We start from the raw sequence: 18,606 nt of genomic DNA, 5'->3' as shown, positions 1-18,606 counted from the left end.
GTAGCCCAAGATAAGGCTCTCAAGGAGGAGAATTTATCTCACGAACATTTGAACATACTTGTCTCTCGATTCGAGGTTAGGGAGTTTGGACTCTGATGTTATGCCGGAAGAATTTGGGTACCTCTTTATGGAGATCTACGGAACCTTATACTTGATGAAGCACACAAATCAAGATATTCGATTCATCCTGGAGCAGGCAAGATGTACCACGACCTTAAAGAACAGTATTGGTGGCCGAATCTTAAGAAGGACGTTGCGACTTATGTTGGTAAGTGTTTGACTTGCTCGAAGGTTAAAGCCGAGCATCAGAGACCTTCTGAGTTACTTCAGCAACCGGAGATCCCACAATGGAAGTGGGAAAGGATCACAATGGATTTCATTACTAAGCTGCCGAAGACGGTGGGCGGATACGATACTATTTGGGTTATTGTTGACCGCCTTACCAAATCTGCACACTTTCTAGCGATGAAGGAAACTGATACAATGGAAAGACTTGCTCAATTATACATCAAGGAGGTCGTATCTCGTCACGGTGTACCTTTATCGATCATCTCGGATCGCGATCCCCGTTTTGCTTCTAGATTTTGGCGTTCTTTGCAAGAAGCCATGGGAACTCGTCTTGACATGAGTACTGTGTATCATCCACAGACTGACGGGCAAAGTGAGCGAACGATTCAGACCTTGGAAGACATGCTGCGTGCATGTGTCATTGATTTCGGAAAGGCCTGGGAAAGGCATTTGCCACTCGCCGAATTCTCGTACAACAACAGTTATCACTCGAGCATTAATGCTGCACCTTTTGAAGCGTTGTATGGCCGTAAGTGCCGATCTCCTATTTGTTGGGCCAAAGTAGGCGAGAAGCAAATCACCGGACCCGAGGTAGTCCATGAAACGACAGAGAAGATTGCTCAGATCCAAGCTAGACTTAAGACTGCCCGCGATCGTCAAAAGAGTTATGCCGATCTTAAACGTAAAGACTTTGAATTCAACATTGGTGATCGTGTTATGTTGAAGGTTGCACCTTGGAAAGGTGTGATTCATTTTGGAAAACGTGGAAAGTTAAACCCACGATACATTGGTCCTTTTGAAATCTTGGAACGTGTTGGACCCGTTGCATACCTTTTGGATCTACCAGCACAATTGAGCTCAGTTCATCCTACCTTCCATGTGTCAAACTTGAAGAAGTTTCTTGCTGCACCTGACCTTATCATACCACTTGAGGAACTTACGATTGACGACAAACTCCACTTCGTGGAAGAGCCTGTTGAGATTATGGATCGTGAGATCAAAACTTTGAAACGCAACCAGATTCCGATCGTCCGAGTGCGATGGAATGCCAAACGAGGACCTGAGTTTACTTGGGAGCGAGAGGATCAAATGATGCGGAAGTATCCTCACCTTTTCCTGACTCCTCTATCTACCTCAGCTTAAATTTCGGGACGAAATTTTCTTTAACAGGTGGGTAATGTAACGACCCTGGAATTTCCAACGTTTATTTATTAATAATTGTTATTATTAATACGTGTGATTAAACGAATATATGTTATTACATTTACATGTTGCCATGATTGCCCGAACTTGACTTTAATTGCCCGAAACGTCTTTGTGACACCCGAAACTTACACGAATAATATTTTCAAGTATTATTTACATTCATAATTAATTTTATTAATCATTTTAATTAACTAAAGCTATTAGTTAATTACTTGGGCTTTTAATTGGATCAACTTGTTAATTACATGCATACTTGGGCTTTTATTTGAACTTGGGCCTTTACTAGTGTTGTTGGACTTTAGAAGCCCACCCTACATTTTAAATGGACTTAATTAGCCCATAAGACTTGTAAGTATTTCTTGTATATGGTAACTAGTTAGTTAAGGAGATAAGAATCTAGTTTGTCCATAATCCCCATGAACTAACACCAAGTATCCAACTTTTGTAAGACTTTACAAGCTTGTAACCAACAAACAACTCTCTTCCCCCTCCCCCACTCCAAAACCAATAGCCTAGGGCCATTTTATGTGTTCAAAATCTTTTTTTTTTCATTACTACTTCACTCACATTCCCTCATTCAAACTCACACACACTTACTTGCAAAAATCCTCTCAACTTTCCTCTCTTTTCTCTCTAGTTTTTGGTAAGTAACTTGAACATTCTTTCTCTCTTGTCTAAACCGAATTCTAAAGCATCTCATCATCATTTGTTTGTTGTTAAATTTGTTCATGTTGTTTAGTTACTTACTTGTTGTTACTTACTTTCATGTTACAAGAATAAACTTTCTAGTTTGATTCTTCATAATATCTTGTATTTATCAAGAACACTCAAGAACATAACTTACTAGTTATGATTCTACATATACTTTCTGAAAAGATTGCAAGTTCATGTGTTGATTAAACTCATATTTGAAGTTCATGAAGTAAACTTTAAAGTTTACTTTCTAAAGATCAAACTTTGGTTTGAATCTTTAAAGTATAAACAACCATGAACAAATTACATGTTTACTTAGTTTACTTCTTCATTCTTGCACTTTAAATTTATGTAATTAGTTTAAATGGTCAAGAACTACAAGTTAGCCTTGATCTCTTTAATCTTGAACTAAAAGTCAACCTTGAAAGTTCAAGAACACACAAATAAGTTTTCTTTAAATATAACTTTGTATACTTATGCTTGATCTAGACTTTTGGGTCTTGGATCTTCAAGATCTAACTAAGAACCATGTTCTACACCTTAAGATCTTGATTAGTTAGTTTATTTTCAAGTTTAGAGTTCAATATTTCTATTATAGTTCATGTAAGTGTCAAACCTAAGACTTTGAAGTAACTTTGGTTCATCAAACTACATGCAACTCTTAAGTGAGTTGTGCTTCATGTATTAGAATTGCACTAGGGTTATGGTGGTCAAGACTTGGCTAAGATGATGTAGATACATCAATGAGTTGTACACTTGAAGCTATATGCATCAAGGATGAGAACCATGATGAACATCAAGCACCAAGACCACCAGAACTCACTTAAACTTACTGTTTCTGTCCAAACCCTACTGACCTGCTGTTTCTGTAACAGACCAGTAGACCTGGGCTACTGAGACCATAATTTTTAGATATAACTTTTCGAGTAGATAGCTTTTCATATAGGACTCGTCTTAATCCGAGTTACGGTTTAGGATTTATGGCCCTCCGATCGTCACTATGTCCTTTTAACGTTGTGCAGAAATTTCTGACCTACTCGCACTTAGACCGTCGCCACGGTCAAACGAAGACGAGTTTGCTTCTGTATATTTTACCACACTTAAAGGACTCATAGACGGAGCCATGGCCACTGGTCTCATCTTAATTCAGTAAGGGTAGAGGCCGTGGTGACTGACTGAAGTCAGCCTTTTGTTTTAAAACTACTTTCATAAACGAAACTTACTTTACGCCTTTTGTTTGATGATGAATGATGATGACCCTTAAGACCTTATTTACATACTTTTGAACCTATTAAGACGATTTACTGACTTAGTACTATTTGACTTAGGTTGAGGACTTTCGGACCGATTACTTGCACACCTTTTCCGAACCGACTTTACGACTACATTATCATTGTGAGTTATAGCATTCCCTTTTTACTTTAACTTCTTTTGGGAACTGAGAATACATTCGGATTTTATGTTTTACATACTAGGCACGAGTACTTAAACTTATATATGTGTGGGTTATACAACGGCATAAACATTCCCTTTAGCTCGGTAACGTTTAATCATTGGTTTTTGAACCGTGAACGCGAATCTTAGATATGGATCCATAGGGTTTGACATCCCCACTCGGGCTAGTAGCGCTAGCATTTAACGAGTGTTTAATACTTCGTAGACATACGCACTTGCCAAGTGTACTTTCAGGGGGTAAAAACGTTAAGTTAGTTACCAAGTGCCCACGGTTAACATATACTTTATCATACTGTTTTGAAACGCTCTTTGTAGCACTGAAATCTCGTGGCCTACCTTACTTACTGTTATACTTAAACTATAGCTCACCAACCTTTGTGTTGACGATTTAAAGCATGTTTTTCTCAGGTGCTTGAGGTTAGCTTCCGCTGTGCACTAGTCGTGCTGTAGACACCCGCTGCTTAGAGTTGTTATCGCATGAACTACTTTATTTTGCATTCAAACATTAGTACTTTTGAACTATGACTTGTAACGATCATTGTGGTCACATACACTTATTATTTGCTTCTACTTAGTGAAGAATGCTTTTGAATTGTAAAACATTCAATGTTGGTTTAGACATCACGTTATTTATGAATGCAAACTCTTTTTGAAATTGCATATAGTACTTAACCTTGTAATGATCTTGTTGTTGATGATTCGTACACGATGGTTTTGTACGGGGCATCACATTTGGTATCAGAGCATTGGTTGTAGGGAATTAGGTTGCATTAGTGAGTCTAAGATCGACCCAATTAGGATTCACTAATCGGACTAATCTACAACTTGCTAGTTTACGTGTTTCCGCTGAACTTACTGCATGCTGCTGCTTACTGTTACTGCTATATGCCGTATGCTACTACATGATTTCACTACTGTATGATATTACTTGCTTTCGATTGCATGCTACTTCTGTACGATTCGTTATTATTGCCATGCTACTTATTGTTATACATGATTTAAAACTGTTGGCCTAATACGTGCTTGCATGATGACTTACTGACATGGAAAATTTATTTTTCCTTGTTCAGATGTCGGATGTACCACCTGCTAGCATTGTGGGCAGTTCAGACTCAGACCCCGTCGCCCCACCTGCTGCTGCTGCCGATACACCGGTCCCGCTACCCATTAGTGATCCCGGCGCTTCTACTTCCGGAGCCAGTAGTAGTACACCTGCCCCAGTGGCTGCTTCTGATGGACACGTAGGCCCTACGGAGATTCCAGCTCCGTCTGCTCCCGGACCCTCGGGGTCACAGCCCCGCATCGGTGGGATTGAGATTCCTGCGGAGTTCGGGGAAGGGCCATTTCGTAACCATATGCGCACGCCTTGCCGACACATTCCCGAAGGATGTTTAGTGCCGATTCCGCCAGGCAGACACAGAGAGATGTTGGCCGCCTTCGGACTTCCAGTTCAGCCACCCGTGCCACCACCGCATGATTCGGATGACTCATCATCCGCCGATTCTTCATCAGATGATTCTTCATCAGACTCCAGTGACGACGAGGACCCGGCTGATATACCTATACAGGCACCCTCCACCCTACCGAAGAAGCGGTACCGTCCTGACGGCACCGTCATTCCAGGGGTGAACGGAGGACGTGCTTTCACTGACGCTTTTGGTCGGCATCGGAGGGTTACTGCCCGTAAGCGGCTTGTGCCGTACCCTGCTGACCCACTCATATGTAAGGCACCTCGTTACGTGCTGACTATTTCTGAAGCCGGGACATCTGCACCCCGTTTCGTGCGGTCTGCACAATCCGCTCCACCAGCACCATCCGCTCCCCCGGCACTACCTGCACCACAAGCACCGCATGCCCCACCAACTCCCACTGTCGAGGAATTGACAAGAGAGGTGGGAATCCTCCGAGCTCGGGTTACTGAGCTCGAGGGGCAGTTGGCTCAGGTTTTAGACATCCTACACCCACCTTCACCATAGGAATTTTGTATTAGATTTCATGATGTAATCTAGTTGTAGTTTTATGTTACACTTATGTATTGTATTCAGATGTATGAAACTTATTATTGTTAATGGAACTTTGCATTATTTAAATTCTTGCACGATGTTCTATTTACATTACTGTACGATGATTCTGTGGTATTTGTACCTAGATGCGATATTTAATAACATGTGATGTTTTGATTCCATGTTGGTTACTATATACTGTATTATTACTACTTGCATACTGGATTATGACCTGAGTCAAAATTTTTTGTTTAGAACATCATGACTAACGGTCGATCCACACCTACTGCTGCTCAAATTGAAGAGATGATCCAAGAACGTGTAGCCGCAGCCCTAGCAGAAAGAAACCTCCAAGCTCCACCGCCACCACCACCGGTTATCCCACCCGTTCGAAATGGGTGTACTTACAAGGAATTCCAGAGCTGCAACCCGCATAACTTCAGTGGAACCGAGGGACCGATTGGTCTCACCAGATGGTTCGAGAAACTTGAATCAGTATTCCGAGTTAGAAACTGTTCGGAGGATAACAAGACCAAGTTTGCTTCGTGCACGCTATCTGACGGCGCGCTAACGTGGTGGAACACGTTAGCTCAAGCGAAAGGCATTGATGAGGCGTATGCTACGCCATGGGAGGAATTCAAAGCGGCAATGATTGATGAGTATTGTCCGAGAACCGAAATCCAGAAGATGGAAATGGAATTCATGCAGCTAAAGGCCGTTGGGAACGACCTTGATAGTTACAATAGGAGATATTTGGAACTAGCCCTTATGTGTCCGACAATGGTCACCCCGGAATTCAAACGAATGGAAAGGTACTTCTGGGGACTCCCTAAGTCCATAAAAGGAAACGTCACATCGTCCAAACCACCGAATGTTCCCGAAGCAATGCGCATGGCGCATACCCTCATGAATCAGATTCTTATTGATGAGCCGGAAAAGGCTAAGTTTGAGGCTGGTAGTAGCGAAAAGAGGAAATGGGACAACAACCACAACAACAACAACAACAGGGGGAGAAACTACGATCAAACCCCCGACAAGAGGCACAACAACGGTGGAAACCCTAATCCCAACAACAACACCAACACCAACCCGAACTACAAAGGAACCTTACCACAATGCAAGAGGTGTTACAAACGCCACACTGGGTATTGCAATGTTGTCTGCGAGAAGTGCCAACGGTCTGGGCATATCGGAAAAGACTGCAAGGTCACCACTTTGAATGGGAAGCCGAACACCAATGGACCAAAGAAGTGTTACGAATGTGGGCAGAGGGGCCATTTCAGAAATGTGTGTCCAAACAAGCGAAAAGATGGCGGACCACCCCGTGGTAGAGCTTTTAATGTTAATGCAAGGGACGCACACGAAAACCCAACTTGGTGACAGGTATATTCAAAATCAACAATCTTTTAGCTTCTGTCTTGTTTGATACTGGTGCGGATAGAAGTTATGTATGTAGACATTTTTGCGATAAGATTAATTGGTCATTAGTCCCGTTAAAAGAGAGTATGCTTGTCGAGGTCGCCAATGGAAAACTTGAAAAGGTTGACCATATTAGTCGTGGAGCTATTATCAACATAGCTGGTGCAGATTTCGAAATTGATTTGATACCTATCAAACTGGGAAGTTTTGACATGATCGTTGGTATGGATTGGTTGAGTAAGATAAAGGCCGATGTTATTTGTGGAGATAAAGCACTTCGCATACCACATGGAGATGGCGAACCACTGGTTATATATGGAGAGAGATGTACCTCGAAGCTGAACCTCATTAGTTGCGTGAAAGCGCAAAAGATTATGAAGAAGGGACGTTTTGCTGTCCTAGCACATGTGAAAGCGGTAGAAACTGAGGTGAAGAGTGTGAACGACATTCGAATTGTGAACGAATTTTCCGATGTCTTCCCAGTGGAATTGCCTGGATTGCCGCCGCAGAGAGCAGTAGAGTTTCAGATCGATTTAGTGCCAGGAGCTGCACCTGTAGCTCGTGCACCTTATAGACTCGCACCTTCCGAGATGCAAGAATTACAGAGCCAACTACAAGAACTACTTGACCGTGGATTTATCCAACCAAGTTTCTCGCCTTGGGGTGCACCTGTGTTGTTTGTGAAGAAGAAGGATGGATCCTTCCGTATGTGTATCGACTACCGTGAACTCAATAAATTGACTATCAAGAATCGGTATCCTCTTCCACGAATTGACGACCTTTTTGATCAACTACAAGGATCGAGTGTCTACTCAAAGATCGATTTGCGATCCGGTTATCACCAGTTGAGGGTGAAGGAAAGTGATGTGATGAAAACTGCATTCAAAACTCGTTATGGTCATTATGAGTTTTTTGTGATGCCATTCGGTTTGACAAATGCACCTGCCGTGTTCATGGACCTCATGAATCGTGTCTGCAAGCCTTACTTGGACAAGTTTGTCATCGTCTTCATAGATGATATCCTCATCTACTCTAAGAGTGAAGAAGAACATGAGCAACACCTCTGACTAGTGCTTGAACTCTTGAGACAAGAGCAACTTTACGTCAAATTCTCCAAGTGTGAATTTTGGTTGAAGGAAGTCCAGTTTCTAGGTCATGTTGTAAGCGACCAGGGTATCAAAGTTGATCCCGCCAAGATTGTAGCCATCAGCAAGTGGGAGACCCCCACTACTCCGACTCATATTCACCAATTCCTAGGTCTCGCCGATTACTATCGAAGATTCATCGAAGGGTTTTCTCTGATTGTGCGTCCTTTGACCGCGCTGACTCACAAGGGCAAGAAGTTCATTTGGGAACCCGCACACGAATCAGTATTCCAAACATTGAAGAAGAAGTTGACCACCGCACCTATCCTATCACTTCCTGAAGGCAGTGACGACTTTGTTGTTTATTGCGATGCGTCAAAAAGTGGTTTTGGTTATGTACTGATGCAGCGATCAAAGGTTATTGCCTATGCTTCCCGCCAATTGAAGATTCACGAGCGGAACTACACTACTCACGATCTTGAACTTGGAGCCGTTGTCTTTGCGCTTAAATTGTGGAGACACTATTTGTATGGAACTAAGAGTACTATCTTCACCGATCACAAGAGTCTCCAGCACATCTTCGATCAGAAGCAACTGAATATGAGACAGCGTCGATGGATCGAGACGCTCAACGACTACGATTGTGAACTTCGCTATCATCCTGGCAAGGCCAATGTTGTAGCTGACACTTTAAGCCGAAAGGAGAGGACGGCACCTCTTCGTGTTAGGGCTCTGAACATCACCATCCATTCGAACCTCAACAGCCAGATCAGAGTAGCCCAAGATGAGGCTCTCAAGGAGGAGAATTTATCTCACGAACATTTGAACATACTTGTCTCTCGATTCGAGGTTAGGGAGTCTAGACTCCGATGTTATGCCGGAAGAATTTGGGTACCTCTTTATGGAGATCTACGGAACCTTATACTTGATGAAGCACACAAATCGAGATATTTGATTCATCCTGGAGCAGGCAAGATGTACCACGACCTTAAAGAACAGTATTGGTGGCCGAATCTTAAGAAGGACGTTGCGACTTATGTTGGTAAGTGTTTGACTTGCTCAAAGGTTATAGCCGAGCATCAGAGACCTTCTGGGTTACTTCAGCAACCTAAGATCCCACAATGGAAGTGGGAAAGGATCACAATGGATTTCATTACTAAGCTGCCGAAGACGGTGGGTGGATACGATACTATTTGGGTTATTGTTGACCGCCTTACCAAATCTGTACACTTTCTAGCGATGAAGGAAACTGATACAATGGAAAGACTTGCTCAATTATACATCAAGGAGGTCGTATCTCGTCACGGTGTACCTTTATCGATCATCTCGGATCGCGATCCCCATTTTGCTTCTAGATTTTGGCGTTCTTTGCAAGAAGCCATGGGAACTCGTCTTGGCAAAGTGAGCGAACGATTCAGACCTTGGAAGACATGCTGCGTGCATGTGTCATTGATTTCGGAAAGGCCTGGGAAAGGAATTTGCCACTCGCCGAATTCTCGTACAACAACAGTTATCACTCGAGCATTAATGCTGCACCTTTTGAAGCGTTGTATGGCTGTAAGTGCCGATCTCCTATTTGTTGGGCCGAAGTAGGCGAGAAGCAAATCACCGGACCTGAGGTAGTCCATGAAACGACAGAGAAGATTGCTCAGATCCAAGCTAGACTTAAGACTGCCCGCGATCGTCAAAAGAGTTATGCCGATCTTAAACGTAAAGACTTTGAATTCAACGTTGGTGATCGTGTGATGTTGAAGGTTGCACCTTGGAAAAGTGTGATTCGTTTTGGAAAACGTGGAAAGTTAAACCCACGATACATTGGTCCTTTTGAAATCTTGGAACGTGTTGGACCCGTTGCATACCGTTTGGATCTACCAGCACAATTGAGCTCAGTTCATCCTACCTTCTGAAATGTCCCGTTCTTATTGATTAAAAACGTTCCATATTAATTGATTTCATTGCGAGGTTTTGACCTCTATATGAGACGTTTTTCAAATACTGCATTCATTTTTAAAACAAACCATAACCTTTATTTCATAAATAAAGGTTTAAAAAGCTTTACGTAGACTATCAAATAATGATAATCTAAAATATCCTGTTTACACACGACCATTACATAATGATTTACAATACAAATATGTTACATCGAAATCAGTTTCTTGAATGCAGTTTTTACACAATATCATACAAACATGGACTCCAAATCTTGTCCTTATTTTAGTATGCAACAGAGGAAGCTCTTAGTATTCACCTGAGAATAAACATGCTTTAAACGTCAACAAAAATGTTGGTGAGTTATAGGTTTAACCTATATATATCAAATCGTAACAATAGACCACAAGATTTCATATTTCAATACACATCCCATACATAGAGATAAAAATCATTCATATGGTGAACACCTGGTAACCGACATTAACAAGATGCATATATAAGAATATCCCCATCATTCCGGGACACCCTTCGGATATGATATAAATTTCGAAGTACTAAAGCATCCGGTACTTTGGATGGGGTTTGTTAGGCCCAATAGATCTATCTTTAGGATTCGCGTCAATTAGGGTGTCTGTTCCCTAATTCTTAGATTATCAGACTTAATAAAAAGGGGCATATTCGATTTCGATAATTCAACCATAGAATGTAGTTTCACGTACTTGTGTCTATTTTGTAAATCATTTATAAAACCTGCATGTATTCTCATCCCAAAAATATTAGATTTTAAAAGTGGGACTATAACTCACTTTCACAGATTTTTACTTCGTCGGAAAGTAAGACTTGGCCACTGATTGATTCACGAACCTATAACAATATATACATATATATCAAAGTATGTTCAAAATATATTTACAACACTTTTAATATATTTTGATGTTTTAAGTTTATTAAGTCAGCTGTCTTCGTTAGTAACCTACAACTAGTTGTCCACAGTTAGATGTACAGAAATAAATCGATAAATATTATCTTGAATCAATCCACGACCCAGTGTATACGTATCTCAGTATTGATCCCAACTCAAACTATATATATTTTGGAATCAACCTCAACCCTGTATAGCTAACTCCAACATTCACATATAGAGTGTCTATGGTTGTTCCGAAATATATATAGATGTGTCGAAATGATAGGTCGAAACATTGTATACATGTCTATGGTATCTCAAGATTACATAATATACAATACAAGTTGATTAAGTTATGGTTGGAATAGATTTGTTACCAATTTTCGCGTAGCTAAAATGAGAAAAATTATCCAATTTTCTTTACCCATAACTTCTTCATTTTAAATCCGTTTTGAGTGAATAAAATTGCTATGGTTTCATATTGAACTCTATTTTATGAATCTAAACAGAAAAAGTATAGGTTTATAGTCAGAAAAATAAGTTACAAGTCATTTTTGTAAAGGTAGTCATTTCAGTCGAAAGAACGACGTCTAGATGACCATTTTAGAAAACATACTTCCACTTTGAGTTTAACCATAATTTTTGGATATAGTTTCATGTTCATAATAAAAATCATTTTCTCAGAATAACAACTTTTAAATCAAAGTTTATCATAGTTTTTAATTAACTAACCCAAAACAGCCCGCGGTGTTACTACGACGGCGTAAATCCGGTTTTACGGTGTTTTTCGTGTTTCCAGGTTTTAAATCATTAAGTTAGCATATCATATAGATATAGAACATGTGTTTAGTTGATTTTAAAAGTCAAGTTAGAAGGATTAACTTTTATTTGCGAACAAGTTTAGAATTAACTAAACTATGTTCTAGTGATTACAAGTTTAAACCTTCGAATAAGATAGCTTTATATGTATGAATCGAATGATGTTATGAACATCATTACTACCTCAAGTTCCTTGGATAAACCTACTGGAAATGTGAAAAATAGATCTAGCTTCGAAGGATCCTTGGATGGCTTGAAAGTTCTTGAAGCAGAATCATGACACGAAAACAATTTCAAGTAAGATTTCCACTCGAAATAAGATTGTTATAGTTATAGAAATTGAATTAAAGTTAGAATATGATTATTACCTTGTATTAGAAAGATAACCTACTGTAAGTAACAAATGTTTCTTGATCTTGGATGATTACTTGGAATCGATTTAGAAAACTTGGAAGTAAACTTGCAATCTTGGAAGTATTCTTGATTTTATGAAACTAGAACTTTTGGAATTTATGAAGAACACTTAGAACTTGAAGATAGAACTTGAGAGAGATCAATTAGATGAAGAAAATTGAAGAATGAAAGTGTTTGTAGGTGTTTTTTATCGTTGGTGTATGGATTAGATATAAAGGATACGTAATTTTGTTTTCATGTAAATAAGTCATGAATGATTACTCATATTTTTGTAATTTTATGAGATATTTCATGCTAGTTGCCAAATGATGGTTCCCACATGTGTTAGGTGTAGTGACCCGAACTTTTCCATGTTTATATATATTAATTGAGATTGATATTTACATGATTAAATGTTTCCAACATGTTAAGCAATCAAACTTGTTAAGACTTGATTAATTGAAATATGTTTCATATAGACAATTGACCACCCAAGTTGACCGGTGATTCACGAACGTTAAAACTTGTAAAAACTATATGATGACATATATATGGATATATATATATATATAGTTAACATGATACTATGATGAGTAAACATATCATTAAGTATATTAACAATGAACTACATATGTAAAAACAAGACTACTAACTTAATGATTTTTAAACGAGACATATATGTAACGATTATCGTTGTAAAGACATTTAATGTATATATATCATATTAAGAGATATTCATACATGATAATATCATGATAATATAATAATTTAAAATCTCATTTGATATTATAAACATTGGGTTAACAACATTTAACAAGATCGTTAACCTAAAGGTTTCAAAACAACACTTACATGTAACGACTAACGATGACTTAACGACTCAGTTAAAATGTATATACATGTAGTGTTTTAATATGTATTTATACACTTTTGAAAGACTTCAATACACTTATCAAAATACTTCTACTTAACAAAAATGCTTACAATTACATCCTCGTTCAGTTTCATCAATAATTCTACTCGTATGCACCCGTATTCGTACTCGTACAATACACAGCTTTTAGATGTATGTACTATTGGTATATACACTCCAATTATCAGCTCTTAGCAGCCCATGTGAGTCACCTAACACATGTGGGAACCATCATTTGGCAACTAGCATGAAATATCTCATAAAAGTACAAAAATATGAGTAATCATTCATGACTTATTTACATGAAAACAAAATTAGATATCCTTTATATCTAATCCATACACCAACGACCAAAAACACCTACAAACACTTTCATTCTTCAATTTTCTTCATCTAATTGATCTCTCTCAAGTTCTATCTTCAAGTTCTAAGTGTTCTTCATATATTCTACAAGTTCTAGTTACATAAAATCAAGAATACTTTCAAGTTTGCTAGCTCACTTCCAATCTTGGAAGGTGATCATCCAACCTCAAGAAATCTTTGTTTCTTACAGTAGGTTATCATTCTAATACAAGGTAATAATCATATTCAAACTTTGGTTCAATTTCTATAACTATAACAATCTTATTTCAAGTGATGATCTTACTTGAACTTGTTTTCGTGTCATGATTCTGCTTCAAGAACTTCGAGCCATCCAAGGATCCGTTAAAGCTAGATCCATTTTTCTCTTTTCCAGTAGGTTTATCCAAGGAACTTAAGGTAGTAATAATGTTCATAACATCATTCGATTCATACATATAAAGCTATCTTATTCGAAGGTTTAAACTTGTAATCACTAGAACATAGTTTAGTTAATTCTAAACTTGTTCGCAAACAAAAGTTAATCCTTCTAACTTGACTTTTAAAATCAACTAAACACATGTTCTATATCTATATGATATGCTAACTTAATGATTTAAAACCTGGAAACACGAAAAACACCGTAAAACAGGATTTACGCCGTCGTAGTAACACCGCGGGTTATTTTGGGTTAGTTAATTAAAAACTATGATAAACTTTGATTTAAAAGTTGTTATTCTGAGAAAATGATTTTTATTATGAACATGAAACTATATCCAAAAATTATGGTTAAACTCAAAGTGGAAGTATGTTTTCTAAAATGGTCATCTAGACGTCGTTCTTTCGACTGAAATGACTACCTTTACAAAAACGACTTGTAACTTATTTTTCCGACTATAAACCTATAATTTTTCTGTTTAGATTCATAAAATAGAGTTCAATATGAAACCATAGCAATTTGATTCACTCAAAACGGATTTAAAATGAAGAAGTTATGGGTAAAACAAGATTGGATAATTTTTCTCATTTTAGCTACGTGAAAATTGGTAACAAATCTATTCCAACCATAACTTAATCAACTTGTATTGTATATTATGTAATCTTGAGATACCATAGACACGTATACAATGTTTCGACCTATCATGTCGACACATCTATATATATTTCGGAACAACCATAGACACTCTATATGTGAATGTTGGAGTTAGCTATACAGGGTTGAGGTTGATTCCAAAATATATATAGTTTGAGTTGTGATCAATACTGAGATACGTATACACTGGGTCGTGGATTGATTCAAGATAATATTTATCGATTTATTTATGTACATCTAACTGTGGACAACTAGTTGTAGGTTACTAACGAGGACAGCTGACTTAATAAACTTAAAACATCAAAATATATTAAAAGTGTTGTAAATATATTTTGAACATACTTTGATATATATGTATATATTGTTATAGGTTCGTGAATCAACCAGTGGCCAAGTCTTACTTCCCGACGAAGTAAAAATCTGTGAAAGTGAGTTATAGTCCCACTTTTAAAATCTAATATTTTTGGGATGAGAATACATGCAGGTTTTATAAATGATTTACAAAATAGACACAAGTACGTGAAACTACATTCTATGGTTGAATTATCGAAATCGAATATGCCCCTTTTTATTAAGTCTGGTAATCTAAGAATTAGGGAACAGACACCCTAATTGACGCGAATCCTAAAGATAGATCTATTGGGCCTAACAAACCCCATCCAAAGTACCGGATGCTTTAGTACTTCGAAATTTATATCATATCCGAAGGGTGTCCCGGAATGATGGGGATATTCTTAAATATGCATCGTGTTAATGTCGGTTACCAGGTGTTCACCATATGAATGACTTTTATCTCTATGTATGGGATGTGTATTGAAATATGAAATCTTGTGGTCTATTATTATGATTTGATATATATAGGTTAAACCTATAACTCACCAACATTTTTGTTGACGTTTTAAGCATGTTTATTCTCAGGTGATTATTAAGAGCTTCCGCTGTCGCATACTTAAATAAGGACGAGATTTGGAGTCCATGCTTGTATGATATTGTGTAAAAACTGCATTCAAGAAACTTATTTTGTTGTAACTTATTTGTATTGTAAACCATTATGTAATGGTCGTGTGTAAACAAGATATTTTAGATTATCATTATTTGATAATCTACGTAAAGCTTTTTAAACCTTTATTGATGAAATAAAGGTTATGGTTTGTTTTAAAATGAATGCAGTCTTTGAAAAACGTCTCATATAGAGGTCAAAACCTCGCAACGAAATCAATTAATATGGAACGTTTTTTAATCAATAAGAACGGGACATTTCATTAGGTGACTCACATGGGCTGCTAAGAGCTGATCATTGGAGTGTATATACCAATAGTACATACATCTAAAAGTTGTGTATTGTACGAGTACGAATACGGGTGCATACGAGTAGAATTGTTGATGAAACTGAACGAGGATGTAATTGTAAGCATTTTTGTTAAGTAGAAGTATTTTGATAAGTGTCTTGAAGTCTTTCAAAAGTGTATGAATACATATTAAAACACTACATGTATATACATTTTAACTGAGTCGTTAGGTCATCGTTAGTCGTTACATGTAAATGTTGTTTTGAAACCTTTAGGTTAACGATCTTGTTGAATGTTGTTAACCCATTGTTTATTATAACAAATGAGATGTTAAATTGTTATATTATCATGATATTATGATATATAATATATCTTATTATGATGAATATACAGTTAAATGTCGTTACAACGATAATCGTTACATATATGTCTCGTTTCGAAATCTTTAAGTTAGTAGTCTTATTTTTACATATGTATTTCATTGTTAATACACTTAATAATATATTTACTTATCATTTAACATAATTAACCAAGTGTATCAATATCTTAATATGATTCATATGTACCTAGTAAGACGTTGTTATAACGATAATCGTTATATATATCGTTTTCGAGTTTCTTAAATTAATAGTCTCATTTTTATGTATATAACTCATTGTTAAAATACCTAATGAGATACATACTTATAATAAAATCATGTTAACTATATATATAACCATATATATGTCATCGTATAGTTTTTACAAGTTTTAACGTTCGTGAATCACCGGTCAACTTGGGTGGTCAATTGTCTATATGAAACCTATTTCAATTAATCAAGTCTTAACAAGTTTGATTGCTTAACATGTTGGAAACACTTAATCATGTAAATAACAATTTCATTTAATATATATATATAAACATGGAAAAGTTCGGGTCACTACAGTACCTACCCGTTAAAAAATTTCGTCCCGAAATTTTAAGCAGTTGGAGGTGTTGTCGTATCTTATGGAAATAAATGTGGGTATTTCTTCTTCATCTGATCTTCTCGTTCCCAGGTGAACTCAGGTCCTCTACGAGCATTACATCGAACCTTAACAATTGGTATCTTGTTTTGCTTAAGTCTTTTAACCTCACGATCCATTATTTCGACGGGTTCCTCGATAAATTGAAGTTTTTCGTTGATTTGGATTTCATCTAATGGAATAGTGAGATCTTCTTTAGCAAAACATTTCTTCAAATTCGAGACGTGGAAAGTGTTATGTACAGCCGCGAGTTGTTGAGGTAACTCAAGTCGGTAAGCTACTGGTCCGACACGATCAATAATCTTGAATGGTCCAATATACCTTGGATTTAATTTCCCTCGTTTACCAAATCGAACAACGCCTTTCCAAGGTGCAACTTTAAGCATGACCATCTCTCCAATTTCAAATTCTATATCTTTTCTTTTAATGTCAGCGTAGCTCTTTTGTCGACTTTGGGCGGTTTTCAACCGTTGTTGAATTTGGATGATCTTCTCGGTAGTTTCTTGTATTATCTCCGGACCCTTAATCTGTCTATCCCCCACTTCACTCCAATAAATCGGAGACCTGCACTTTCTACCATAAAGTGCTTCAAACGGCGCCATCTCAATGCTTGAATGGTAGCTGTTGTTGTAGGAAAATTCTGCTAACGGTAGATGTCGATCCCAACTGTTTCCAAAATCAATAACACATGCTCGTAGCATGTCTTCAAGCGTTTGTATCATCCTTTCGCTCTGCCCATCAGTTTGTAGATGATAGGCAGTACTCATGTCTAGACGAGTTCCTAATGCTTGCTGTAATGTCTGCCATAATCTTGAAATAAATCTGCCATCCCTATCAGAGATAATAGAGATTGGTATTCCATGTCTGGAGACGACTTCCTTCAAATACAGTCGTGCTAACTTATCCATCTTGTCATCTTCTCTTATTGGCAGGAAGTGTGCTGATTTGGTGAGACGATCAACTATTACCCAAAAAGTATCAAAACCACTTGCAGTCCTTGGCAATTTAGTGATGAAATCCATGGTAATGTTTTCCCATTTCCATTCCGGGATTTCGGGTTGTTGAAGTAGACCTGATGGTTTCTGATACTCAGCTTTGACCTTAGAACACGTCAAACATTCTCCTACGTATTTAGCAACATTGGCTTTCATACCCGGCCACCAAAAATGTTTCTTGAGATCCTTATACATCTTCCCCGTTCCAGGATGTATTGAGTATCTGGTTTTATGAGCTTCTCTAAGTACCATTTCTCTCATATCTCCAAATTTTGGTACCCAAATCCTTTCAGCCCTATACCGGGTTCCGTCTTCCCGAATATTAAGATGCTTCTTCGATCCTTTGGGTATTTCATCCTTTAAATTTCCCTCTTTTAAAACTCCTTGTTGCGCCTCCTTTATTTGAGTAGTAAGGTTATTGTGAATCATTATATTCATAGATTTTACTCGAATGGGTTCTCTGTCCTTCCTGCTCAAGGCGTCGGCTACTACATTTGCCTTCCCCGGGTGGTAACGAATCTCAAAGTCGTAATCAATCAACAATTCAATCCACCTACGCTGCCTCATATTCAGTTGTTTCTGATTAAATATGTGTTGAAGACTTTTGTGGTCGGTATATATAATAATTTTGACCCCGTATAAGTAGTGCCTCCAAGTCTTTAATGCAAAAACAACCGCGCCTAATTCCAAATCATGCGTCGTATAATTTTTCTCGTGAATCTTCAATTGTCTAGACGCATAAGCAATCACCTTCGTTCGTTGCATTAATACACAAC

The sequence above is a fragment of the Rutidosis leptorrhynchoides genome, chromosome 4 (assembly GCF_046630445.1).
Source record: "Rutidosis leptorrhynchoides isolate AG116_Rl617_1_P2 chromosome 4, CSIRO_AGI_Rlap_v1, whole genome shotgun sequence".
In the NCBI taxonomy this organism is placed as follows: domain Eukaryota; kingdom Viridiplantae; phylum Streptophyta; class Magnoliopsida; order Asterales; family Asteraceae; genus Rutidosis; species Rutidosis leptorrhynchoides.
This window is presented reverse-complemented; position numbering follows the sequence as displayed.